This window comes from Leishmania donovani, chromosome 24, assembly GCF_000227135.1.
Source record: "Leishmania donovani BPK282A1 complete genome, chromosome 24".
In the NCBI taxonomy this organism is placed as follows: Eukaryota; Euglenozoa; class Kinetoplastea; order Trypanosomatida; family Trypanosomatidae; genus Leishmania; species Leishmania donovani.
The window spans coordinates 791750-792993 of NC_018251.1; positions in this window are offsets into that span (position 1 = coordinate 791750).

The window sequence follows — 1244 nt, forward strand, 5'->3', positions numbered from 1 at the left end:
CGGATGCCGGCGGCCCGGTCCTGGACGGGCGCTGCGTCGGAGCGGCCTGCGACGGCGAGCACGCTTGTGCGCCACCCATATGACTAGGCAGTGTGCCAACACGTGACTCGAGCGCAGCTCAGCCGGCCCTCACACTGCCCACGGGGGCGAGGGGACCCTGAGCCACCGCGAAGGCGGAGGGGACGCATCACCGTCACAGTCGAGTATGGAGAACAGCAGGTGAGGAGAGGGAGAATGGGCGCAAGACAAACGCGCAAGCTAGCATCTTGAGCGACAGACCGTGGGGACGGACGAGTGGGCGGGGCGGGGTGGGTCGGAGAGGGGTGGTCGCTAGTACCACACTAATCCGACAGCCACCGCCAACTAAGGCGCCGCCTCTAAGGCACTCCTTCGCCCCTCCATCACTGACGAGCTTGCAGGCACGCAGTGGGTGGAAAGCGGCGAAGGGGAGGGGAAATCCGCGCGTGCGCGGTGGTGAGAAGAGTCGTCTTTTGCTTGTTCGCAATCGAGTGAAATGAGTGAAATAAGAAAGAGAAGGGATGAGGAGAACCGCGCAAACGTCTCCAGGTGAGCACCCGCGATGTGTGCGAGTGTGTGTGTGGGGGGGGGGGGGGGGAGATGGGAAGATAACGCGGCACTCTTCAGCCTCCTCCGCCCTCCTCCGCCTTCTTCTTCTGCGTATCGCCTATCGCGCCCGCGCCACCTCCGCCATCGCCACCTCGCAGGACGGAGCGCACCGCTGCGTGTCAAGTGCGCACGAGCCGAGGAAAGGGACGATGAAGGCGAAAGAGGCAGCGAAGAGATGAAGAAAGGTGGGGGAGGGGGCCACGGGAAGTTCCGTCATCTCTCACATACGCATCCCTTTCACACCATCTCGTTGGGCGAGATCTCTAGTCCATCTGCTGCATGGCCTTATCCGCGGCGCTAATCTTGCCCTTGCCCTTGTCGGACTTGGACGAGCGGTCCTTGCGCTCCAGGATGGACTTGCGGTGGTGCGTCAGCTTCAGCTTCGTAATCTCGACGTTGGAGGGATGGATGCCGACGGCCACAGTGGAGCCGTTCGCCTTCTCGCGGTTCACCTTGTCGATGAGGATGACCCACTTGAGGCGGTAGCACGCGGTCACCTTACCCTCACGGCCCTTGAAGGTGCCACGCTTCACGATGACCTCGTCGTCCTTGCGCACGGGCATGGCACGCACGTTGTACTTGGCGCGCAGCTCCTTGGAGAGCGGGGCGCTCATGAG